An 11498-nucleotide genomic window follows, 5' to 3' on the forward strand; every position below is an offset into this window, starting at 1 on the left:
CGACCTATTGTGCGATGTCACAGTCTTTTCTATGTTAGCCTTTATTTGGAGGTCCTCTTAGAACTTAGACGCTCTTTCTTGCTCTTTTCTATTATTCAACAAATATTGCTTACTCATGCATCAAGTAACAATGCAAACACTTACAAAATCGTTAGAAGTAGTTTTGTTTGCGCGAATTACGTCTGTGAAATGAAAAATAATCTCTTACGACGGACCACAAATAACAACATGTAACAAAATTCTGCAAAGTTTTAGTTAGGTGAAAAAATTTAAGTATTGTGTTTTGATATTCCAAACCAGTCACTAAAATACAAAAGGTTCTTGCGAAGTGTCCCTAGTCTTTGAGAAATACCTAGGGCTGGGCACAATGATTCGATTACTCGAATCTGAATCGAGTATTAATTTTGATGATTCGAGTCGAGTAGTAAAACAGGATTTTTTCGAGTACTGAAATTATACGCTCCTCGCAACTGAAAATTAATTTATCAACGTGGATTTTAGTTTTGATACTATTTTTCACTGAGGAAGCATTGTTTGTTTGTTTAGCGGTGTCGCAGCATACGAGATATGGTAAAAAGCTACGAAAGTTACTGGAAATAACACATTTCCGAAGTCATGATCATCCCACAACACTGTCAAGAAATGCAATGAAATCGGTATGGTCGAAAAAACACCGAAGTAACTTTATTGTGAGGGATAACACTCATTTTGTCCTTTCTGGTGGCATAAAAGGTACATATTTGAACTTCGACATAGTGCATTATGTTGTGACGTCATAAGTGATACTGGAATACTCGACTCGACTCGAAGCATAATGCGTGATTCAGAATCGAATCACTCAGGTACTCGATTTTGCCCAGCCCTAGTAATAACACTTTTTCATTCATTAATAGCCTATGACATTGAATGCCGATCTCCCCTTAGCACTCCATTCATATTTCATCCGCATGTTTCGCAGATTACATGGAATGCCCAGTTTCTATCTTTGTCTCAAATTTTCATGCCAAAGTAAAATTAACAAGCATAAAAAGCCTTACTAGCAACACATACGATTGAATTACGTGTTGAAGGCCGCACAAATTTCCTTCTACGGCCGCAGGTTGGCCACCCCTGGGTTAGAATTAATTTCACTTCCGGGCGCATGCCGCGCTCTTATCAATAGAAATCCAACGTCTATCTAATGCCTAATAGTTTAATATTCTCGATATTCTCGATACGAGTACATCTAGCAATCAGGTTTATCGGAATGTAGAAGGTTCCCTGTTCAAACGAATCGAATAAAATCAGAATTTGTGCCACTCATAATCTTGTGATGCATCAATATTTGACAATGGCATGGCATGGCCTACTGCACGTCAATAATGAAAGGAACACTGAAAAATGACTTTGTGCGACAATTTCGGAGTATGAAGGTAAGTAGTTATGTAGATCGGTCGCGAATCGCCATTGGTTCTTATGGGCGGGGTGGCGAGCGGCTGGAAAACCGGGGGTGGCGAGCGGCTCTTATTTCTTATGGCGGGGGTGGCGAGCGGCTATTGCGTCTTATGGCGGGGGTGGCAAGCGGCTTTTATGTCTTATGGCGGGGGTGGCGAGCGGCTATTGTGTCTTGTGGTCGCACTGGCGAGCGGCTCTTATTTCTTATGGGCGCGGCGGCGAGCGGCTATTGCGTCTTATGGCGGGGGTGACAAGCGGCTATTGTGTCTTATGGATGCGGTGATGATGGTACCCTTTCTGGTATAGGCTGTGGTGATGATATACCTCGAAAACTTGTGTTGGTGACTCGTACTTTCAGGTATAGGCTGCGGCGCTGATGTGCCTGTCATGTATTCTTACGCGATCTCTGGTGATTCACCATGTGTTCTTATGGGTGCGGTCGTGATTCGTACTTTCAGGCATCTCTCGCGCGGTGTTGAATATGTACGAGTCACCAACAATAACCGCACAAACGGAAACGTGGCTTGCAAGAGGATTAAGCAGTGCGTGCGACCTATATTTCGAATGATCTGCGCGCTGAATTGTTTCCGTGCAGTCGTGTGCTACTATCGATTATTACGCTAATCCAGTCAGTGCGAAATAGTTTACCAAATCTAGGAATCAGTCGCATGGTGTTACTTTAGTAATTAGTTTACTACAGAGCCGGCGTAGACGGCGATTGCAATGTGGCTTATTGGTATTGTTATCGGGTGTGATGACATTCGATCTGCATCAAAATTACCGGCTATGATAATGTCTGTGGATCGAAGGCTTACTCCCCGATGTTTGTATACCACACATTGCATGCAATGTCACACACCTCCATTTACGCGTATACTGTTGTGGGCAAACAAGCGCGACGTATGTCTGGATGGTATTTTTTCGTGGAATGTAACATGTTTACTTTGAATATTGTTCATTGGTTTATCGATTCAGAGTTGATATCCGGATCCGGTTACATACTTTATCAGGGTTTCCGATTTCAAACTGGATGTCGAGACAGACATTGACCAATAAAGACACAATATAGTAAACATGCGGGGGAAAACTCGACCTGGAATTGTTATCGCGATGGGTGACATAAATCCAACCGTCTTCCGAACCCCGTTATCCACATACCAACCATCGTCGAGGAGGTGTTTTATTCAGACATTTTGACTCTGGAAAATCCAAAGCACGAACCCGGACATCACAGAACTATCGAAGTCTATTGTCTAATTTTCCAAAACATGCATTTCGGTGTTCAAGAGGATATTGTATGTGGGTAACCGATGATATTGATGTGATACGACTGAAGGGGGTATACTCTGAAACCGGTAGTCCGTGTATATTTCCGTCACTGTTCGTTGTAATCTATTTCAAACTATCGTCAATACAACAAATACCAAATTGTCAGGTGTGTTTGTCAGATTTCAAAATGAAAATGGTTTTGTTACTCTAAGAAAAGCTAGATGACCAAGAGAAAATGTATTGTTACACTGGGTAAACGCCAGATCTCCAAAGGAAAATGATATTTTTAGTCAGGTAAACGACGACCCACCAAGTGAAAATGGTTTGTTACCCAGGGAAAAAAATATATTTCCAAGTAAAAAAGGTTTGTTACCCAGGAAAAAATATATTTGCAAGTGAAAATGGTTTGTTGCTCAGGGAAAAAGGTTTATTACCCGGGGAAAAAATATATTTCCAAGTGAAAAAGGTTTGTTACCCAGAGAAAAAATATATTTCCAAGTGAAAAAGGTTTGTTAACCAGAGAAAAAATATATTTCCAACTGAAAAAGGTTTGTTACCCAGAGAAAAATAGATTACCAAAGGAAAAGGGGTTTGTTACACTGGGTAAACGATAAATCTCCAAAGGATAATGGTATTTCTACTCGGGTTACGACCGACCTCCAGGTGAAAATGGTAATTTTACTTGGGTAGGTATCGTATGTTTAGTGTCGTTGGTATTGTTAAACGTTGTCGCCGGTAGCTGTTGGTATACTATTACGAGTGTGAAAAGGATTTACACGGCCTGTGTAGAGTATCGTGATAGTAAACATATTTTTGGTGCGACGAACCAAAATCGTTGTTTAAATTTTAATGCATTTCGATTACCGAGTTGTTGTACAATAGAGATGAGTCTACATTAGACCGTGGTGTATACTTCGATTAAAACCACAAGACCACATGTAAATCTATTCGCACAACTCGATGATGTTGATATAGTGTTACTAAAATTAATTATTACTAGGGCGATTTTTTTTTGACCTAAAAAACGGAAGATTTTGACCTAAAAAATCTAAATTTTGACTTTTTTTGACCTAAAAAAACTGAAATTTGACCAAATTTTGACCTCACGTATGCAAATTAGGTGTTTTCCCACATAATGTTAAAATTGGACTACTTATCTTCATTTCTGGTTGGAACTGTCTGTCCTTACAAAGTAGATTGGCCTGAAAGAACGTTTTTGGCTCAAAAACGGACAAATTTTTACATGAAAAAAATAGCATTTTAACGAAATCTGGCCCTATGAAGAATTGCAGTAGTTACATTACGTATTATGGTGGAATAATTAAAATTTGTTGTAGTACAACGAAAGATACTTTCCTTCATTCTCGGGCAGAAAGTATTTGTTTTGTGGTATTCATGGTGTTTGTCGACTACTGTGGTCATTTACACCAGGCCGATATTCTTCATTATTTTCCGTAACTGCCAACATATAGCACGGCCCAACTCTAGGCTTTTTTGTAAGACACCGCTTACGCGGATGAGGTGGCGAGGAGGAGCCTAGGTAAACCTCCAACACTTAGCTATCCGAATTATGAAGTCGACCTTGGTCGGAATCGAACCCACACCCATTGGTGTTGCAGCCGCGGATTATACCACTGTGCTATGTCGGGTGGAAAGTGTCTGTTCTTACTAAGTAGCTTGCCAAGAATGGAGAAAGAACGTTCAACAGCAGCAGTTGTTAGCTGACAACACTGAAGTTGTGTGCACACTGCTTGCTGGTGATGCACCGTGTTGCTTCATTCTGACAATGTTGTCTATATCACAATTTTTCAGCTTGCGCCTCTGGATGTAAGAACCATGCAATGCCCAAGCAGTCTTGCTTCAGTTAGGATATTGCGGTACGTTGACCATAAAACCATGTCACTATTTGTTTCATTTGACCGTTTATGATTCACAATGAGCAGACGATGGGCCGTTTACAACAGTAGGCCTATAAAGTAGGCTACAAGCTGTAAATTCTCAAATGATAAGTTCACAGACAGCGCAAAATCTACGATACAAACGAAATGTAGAGGTAAAAAAATGTTTGATTTTGTAAACAATTTTGACAAATTTTGACCTAACACAACAATTTTGACCTAATTTTGACTTTTTTTGACATGTCAAAAAAAAATCGCCCTAATTATTACCTATTTACACAACATAAAAATAACAATTCATGTCGTAGCAGGTTTCTTGAACTCGTGCTTGATGAAACGAATGGTGACAAGTAGGCTTTGAGTGAAAAATAATTATTTAGAGTAGCGACATTTTGTGACCAACGAATGTAAATCGATCATGATATTACAATATATGCTTTCGTCAACATACCGACTTGGTGTAGAAACACTTTCACGTTTTTTGAATAACTGGATTCTCGAGACTTGCTACTTGAACGATGTATCGTTGGTGGGCAAACTATAACGACCAATTTGTATGATAGTATGTTTTAGTTGTATTGTTGTGAGGATAACCATGTGATGACTCAGCGCTTTTCGTTAGCAAAGTAGGTCGATTTGTGTGTAAGATGTAAGCACCGTAACTAGAAAACATATGTACTCTGTTGTTGGAGTAGCTGATTTATTGTTATGACATGGACATATCCTGAAGCCTTGGTTTGTTGTCTTACGAAAGATGAGGCGACCTCGGTGTCGTAAATTGTGTTAACTAAACTCGTATGGATACCACAATTGTGCTGGACTTACACATGGTATTCGCATACTGTACACATACAAACTTTTGTGTAAACAACTCTGGTGTTTCTGTTAATACTAGTTCTGTGTTGAACTACTTGATTATAACGATACATGAACAACCATTCAGACAATAAAGTTCTTGAGGTATCGAAACAGTTTGAAAGCACCACCAATCATTGTACAGGTTTTTAGCATGAGCGAATATTTTCGTGTAACATGAATATATTTCATATGTCTTCGGTAAGAAATGGGTTATGTGGGATAATAATTAGTATCGTAAAACTTGTTGTGTTTGATTGCATACTTTTTTAACATTGTTTGTTGTTGAAAGACGGGTGAGTTTACATTTAAATGTAGTAAGCAGAGCAACTCAAGTAATAAATTTTACTCGTTTGAAAATCGACAACGGAAAAAATACCGATGAATGGAGTAACAGTAATAATATGTGTGGTATCTTATTTTTAGTGATATGCAACCAATCTTCTAAATCTTCTAATTTATCATGTCATAGAAAAGCCGATTGTTATGAATTCAAAACAAAAGTACTTCGATTATCAGGTCAAAGGGAATTGAGATCAACGCAGTATTTCGAAGTGGTATGTTCAGCAATCACTAAATGACAAAAATATCAAACTGTGCATACAACTCGGTTAGTTAAACGATACATTTACAAGTTTACCGAAATCTTGATTTATTAATGACAGCTTGATGATGTAAAGCTCAACCACTCCATTGTGTTTATTACAAAGTATTTGACACAGATAAAATATTGAACGAAGGCCCACCACTTGGTTTCATTACAAGGTGAGTGAAAATTGTTTTCTGTTGGTCAGGTATGATTTGCATTTAGTAAAACGATCTACGCCGATTAAGTGACGCTGTTTCATATCCGATGAGTGAGTGAAATTTCCTTATGGTTTGATTTAGTGGGTTAATTACCTGCGATTCAATCACATACAAGTAAGATCTTTTATGGGTTGAGTATTGTGACGACCTTTACTTTGACGAATGACAATGGGGAAAATTTCGATTGCATTGTCGGTGTATGCGTTGGACCAGTGATTCTAGTACACCTAACTATAGGATACATTTGGCAAACATCGTACAAATTGTTTCGTTGTGATGGTAACGACTTTCAGCGGTTTGGTTTCATGTCGGGAATTATTATTTGGAGGTTCAAAAACAATCAATACTACAAATGAACAACAATGCAAAACACGTTAAGTGAATTACAGTGTAGCAAGTACTTCCTTGATATTACGATTGTTGTGTACCAGACATTTCTAACTGAATTGAATGCATCTAGCAAACATATTCCAATTTACTTTTGTAATGATCAAAGTATGTGAAATGGTGTGAACGGATTAAGCATTAATCAAGCGGCGGTATGTCAATTCACCTAGTGTGATATCTTGACACCGGATAATGTGCGAAAGTGTTTCAATTCTCACTGCTGATTACGATGATAAAGTATTGTACCAGTTATTGTTTAACAAAGGAAATTGTTGTTTCATCTTTAGTCTTGGTTAGTGGAGACAATAACATTTGTAAAATATTTTCTGATATCCGCGATACGCTGCGTGGTTTTTACGAACACGGCTTAATCTTCCTAATCAAAACATTTCAGACATGGTAATCTAGTTCCACAAATCGATATGCTAATTACAATGTTTCTGTAAAGTTTGTTTGTATCGTAATAACCTTCAACACAACCCCGGTCTAATAATGTCATAATTTAATAATCAAGTCATGATCGACTATTACAAAATCTCATATGTCAAAATCAATGTGTTAATAAGAATGTTTACATCGTGAAAATTTTCAATATAACGCCTGCGTTCGATTGTAAGAAATGAATTCTCAACTACGTTGGTCAGACATTCAAATCTCGTATACTCAAATGTAATATGTTAATCTCAAACCACCCACCGAGTAGCATTTACTTTGGTTTATAAAATATACCGAGTAGTAATTACTTTATCTTACAGAATAGTAACGACTTTTACAGTTGAACAAAAAAGACGATTTGGTGGTATATGACTACAACCGAACTTGCTTAGATTGTAGCGATTGTATGTACTCGCATAATCTTGTCTTCTTTCTGTACGGGTACTGTATAGTTGGTTGGCCGAGTTACAAACGGATTTACTTGACAAGGTTTACGGATTTACTTGACAAGGTTTTCATGATTGACTCTTTTGAGTATGGTAAGATGTTAAAATTTCGAGGCGTAATACTATTTCCATTAACTCAATTGCGACAAAAAAAAATACCCAGATAACTTGTTCAAGGCTTCTTTTGTTTCAAATCAACATGTGAATAATCAGTTATTGTGACAAGTTGAAATATCGTACCGAAGTTGCGAGTGGAAACAGTACGCGATCGTGTAAGTGTGAAGACAGCGAGATGGTGATCGTGTGAATAAATTAATCTGAAACGCATTGGAGTGAAAGTTTACCCAGTCTGTCTGGCGATCCTACTTCGAATCGCGATTTGACAAAGTAGGTTGAAATATTCCGATTCAACTCATCGCATTGCAACTCGATCGTGTTATGTGCAAGCGGTTGCCCCAAGTGTGAAATATTTACAACAGGTGCGATTTCATTGATTGACTTGATTGTGTGTAGTAACACATTAAAATATCGCGATAGCATTGTGAAATTATTTACTGAAACTCTATTTGACAAACGGAAAACTGTGAATAGAGTTGTAAGGTTTCATTACTTGTTTCAAATCAATATGCGTATAATCTCTAACTATGACTGGGTTGAAAGTTGGTAGTCATGTTTTTCAAACATATTTCAATTCACACAATGTCAAGTCCAAATATTTCATTCTGGATTATTTGGATTTACCTTTAGTACATCTCGCGAGTGGATTTCCGACGCCGTACTATAACATTCTTAATAATACGGGTTCGAGTATTTTCATGATAGAGTTGACAAGTGATAAGATGTGTGTTTTTGTTAAGGGATTGATTTCAAGTTGATAAAGACAATAACTGTATAATGCACATACTTGTGATTCTTGATTCTTGTAGAGTTATAGTTGGTATTGATTCTATAGACGTGAAAACAGCAGCGCGGAATGTGCGAATAATCCGACGCGGCCGAATGTTAGCGTCAGTAATATTCAGGTTACGTTTGATTCGATAGATCGTGTTAAAAGGATTTCTCAAAGGATTTGAGTTGTGTCGAATCAACACATTCAAATACGAATCAACTTGATTTATATATAGTGAGTTTCATTTCAAGTTGACAAATTGACCCATTGATTGAATATTCTCATGATTTGTATCACGCAACTAAAGTCAACCACTCTTCCGAAGTGTCAAAACATATAGCGATCGCGTGCAAGTGCCAAATTGTTGGTTTTCGAATCACAGTCTGCGCCGGTTCTGTTATTCATTACTTATTACTTGATAGTAAAAACCATCGACATATTAAACTGTAGCGATTGGTATGTAAGTAATGACAAGACACAAAAATGGTTATGTCTTAGGTGTTATCTTGTGGGCGATCGTAGGATTTTACAAATATTTCACACCTTTTTTCGAAGTGATAGTATGTGAACGCGGCTATTGTTGGTATTTGAATCGCCGTCTACGCCGGCTCTGTGGTAAACTAATTACTAAAGTAACACCATGCGACTGATTCCTAGATTTGGTAAACTATTTCGCACTGACTGGATTAGCGTAATAATCGATAGTAGCACACGACTGCACGGAAACAATTCAGCGCGCAGATCATTCGAAATATAGGTCGCACGCACTGCTTAATCCTCTTGCAAGCCACGTTTCCGTTTGTGCGGTTATTGTTGGTGACTCGTACATATTCAACACCGCGCGAGAGATGCCTGAAAGTACGAATCACGACCGCACCCATAAGAACACATGGTGAATCACCAGAGATCGCGTAAGAATACATGACAGGCACATCAGCGCCGCAGCCTATACCTGAAAGTACGAGTCACCAACACAAGTTTTCGAGGTATATCATCACCACAGCCTATACCAGAAAGGGTACCATCATCACCGCATCCATAAGACACAATAGCCGCTTGTCACCCCCGCCATAAGACGCAATAGCCGCTCGCCGCCGCGCCCATAAGAAATAAGAGCCGCTCGCCAGTGCGACCACAAGACACAATAGCCGCTCGCCACCCCCGCCATAAGACATAAAAGCCGCTTGCCACCCCCGGTTTTCCAGCCGCTCGCCACCCCGCCTATAAGAAATAAGAGCCGCTCGCCACCCCCGCCATAAGACGCAATAGCCGCTCGCCACCCCCGCCATAAGAAATAAGAGCCGCTCGCCACCCCCGGTTTTCCAGCCGCTCGCCACCCCGCCCATAAGAACCAATGGTGATTCGCGACCGATCTACATAACTACTAAGGTATCAAGTAGATAACAAGAAATATGGATGATGGCAAATGAGAAAGCGTGTATTCTAGTCAGTGTCGCCACGAATGGGTTTTGAGTCTGACACCGTAACGAGTATTTTTCCTCGCGACAATTGTTTTCTCATTATATCGGTGTTTAAGCTGTATTGCAAAACATTTTCTGATCAATGTCACTGGCAAAGCCTTGTTACAGATACGAATCTGCGCAGAAATGAATTCCAATTTGCAGGCACACACCTTCACACCCTCCAATTTCGCACTCCGATTACCAAGACTATTGTGAAGCTAGCTAGCTCATGAATGGTATTTAAAACGAATATGGGCTCACATAATTTAGATTTCAGAAAAGCAGAACGTCTATGTGGGCGCCTGGTCGGGAGAGAAGATCTAGGATGGTGCTTTCCAGCACACGCTAGGCGTGTGTCGACTTCATAATTCCGATACCTAAGTGTTGGGGGTTTACCTAGGCTCCTCCTCATCACTTCATCCGCGTCAGCGGTGTCTTACAAAAAGCCCAGAGGTGGGCCGTGCTATAGGTCGGCAGTTACGGAACATAATAAAGAATCTCGGCCTGGTGTAAATGACCATAGTAGTCGAGAAACACCATGCATACCACAAAAACAAAGCAAACGCTCGGCGTGTAGGCAGTCCAAAAATTAGAGGGATTTGGATTTTTTTTAATTTACCAATATAGCGTCAATTCAATTCGGGTCAAGTACATGTGTAAATTGTGATCATGTAATCTCTTCGTATTGATGATTTTAGGCGTATGATAAGCTTCCCAAAGAGTCCGGGAGCGCTGCCAATTAGCGAGCGCTGATCTCAGGTGAACAATGAAATAAGCGCGCGTATTACGCTGTCTCGGCGACAGTTTTCGCAAATCGGAATTTCCGAACTTGATGACACCTATTTCAAACCTTTGTCGTCTTTCAGAACTCGAGCCATGATAGACATCTTCTGATCTTTATGTTCAAGTAATAGCTGGAATTAATTACGCACGTTAAAATCTGTTAGCAGCGATTCAATGTTATCCAGTTTAGCGATGTAGCTCTTTAACCAATATGACATAAAACAATCACTAATTAGTAGGGCGATTTTTTTTGACCTAAAAAACGGAAGATTTCGACCTAAAAAATTTAAATTTTGACTTTTTCTGACCTAAAAAACTGAAATTTGATCAAATTTTGACCTCACGTATGCAAATTAGGTGTTTTCGCACATAATGTTAAAATTGGACTACTTATCTTCATTTCTGGTTGGAACTGTCTGTCCTTACAAAGTAGATTGGCCTGAAAGAACGTTTTTGGCTCAAAAACGGACAAATTTTTACATGAAAAAAATAGCATTTTAACGAAATCTGGCCCTATGAAGAATTGCAGTAGTTACATTACGTATTACGGCGGATTAAATAAAATTTGTTGTAGTAGCCTACAACGAAAGATACTTTCCTACATTCTCGGGTAGAAAGTGTTTGTTTGTGGTATTCATGGTGTTTGTCAACTACTATGGTCATTTACACCAGGCCGATATTCTTTATTATTTTCCGTAACTGCCAACTTATAGCACGGCCCAACTATAGGCTTTTAGACACCGCTTACGCGGATGAGGTGGCGAGGAGGAGCCTAGGTAAACCTCCAACACTTAGATATCGGAATTATGAAGTTGACCTCGGTCGGAATCGA

General features: G+C 39.2%; 1 protein-coding gene and 1 long non-coding RNA gene across 2 annotated transcripts in view; one reads left to right on the forward strand and one right to left on the reverse strand.

Moving 5' to 3' along the window:
• Positions 1-11498, forward strand: part of LOC145458778 (uncharacterized) — a 264884-nt gene that overhangs the window by 60329 nt on the left and 193057 nt on the right. The gene's annotated exons all lie outside the window — the stretch shown is intronic.
• LOC145459414 (uncharacterized) overlaps positions 1-11498 on the reverse strand; it is a 229606-nt gene that overhangs the window by 55644 nt on the left and 162464 nt on the right. The window lies entirely within an intron of this gene.

Source organism: Botryllus schlosseri, chromosome 16, assembly GCF_051294905.1.
Source record: "Botryllus schlosseri isolate E-star chromosome 16, Bs_hap1, whole genome shotgun sequence".
Classification (NCBI taxonomy): domain Eukaryota; kingdom Metazoa; phylum Chordata; class Ascidiacea; order Stolidobranchia; family Styelidae; genus Botryllus; species Botryllus schlosseri.